Below are 686 nucleotides of genomic sequence, written 5' to 3'. Positions count from 1 at the left end.
TGCTGAAGTTTTCATCAAATGTATTGATCAATTTGGGGAGATCTAACATCTTTAGTATCAGGATGTTGAATCATCCGATCCATCCATGTGATACATTTCTCCACTTGGTTATTTCTTTCATCAGTACTCTGTAATCTCCATCGTGTAGCTCCTGTCCATGTTTGGGTCCACGCACTCCTAAAGGTGTTATTTTATTTGGAGTGACTGTAAATGGTTCAGGTGAGCCATTAGTACAGGACTGTGATTGGTTTTTGTGTTTTGCTCATACAGCCTGCAGCCGTGCTGAACTCACTGATTACTTCTGAAAGTTTCTTATAGAGTCCTTGTATTTTTTACATATACAATCATGTCACCTCAAAATCAGAAGAGATGTTTCTTTTCTACTTCGTATATCTTTTCTGTATTGTTCTTGCCTTGATGCAAAGGTTAGTACTCTGCTGAATAAGCGTGGCGAGAGCAGATATCCTTGATTCGTTCCTGATGTTAAGAGCAAACCATTCTCTTTCACCATTAAGTATGTTAGCTCTAAGTTTATTGGTGATGCTCTTTATAAACTCGAGATAATTCTTCTCTGTTCCTAACTTGCTGAGAGTTTGTATCACTGATGAGTGCTGCATTTTGACAAATGTTTTCTATGTATAAATTGATATGATCATATGATTATCCTTCTCCTTCTTCTTGATATA

Source organism: Crocuta crocuta, unplaced genomic scaffold (genome assembly GCF_008692635.1).
Source record: "Crocuta crocuta isolate KB4526 unplaced genomic scaffold, BGI_CrCroc_1.0 scaffold241, whole genome shotgun sequence".
In the NCBI taxonomy this organism is placed as follows: Eukaryota; Metazoa; Chordata; class Mammalia; order Carnivora; family Hyaenidae; genus Crocuta; species Crocuta crocuta.
Note: the sequence above shows the minus strand (reverse complement) of the source record.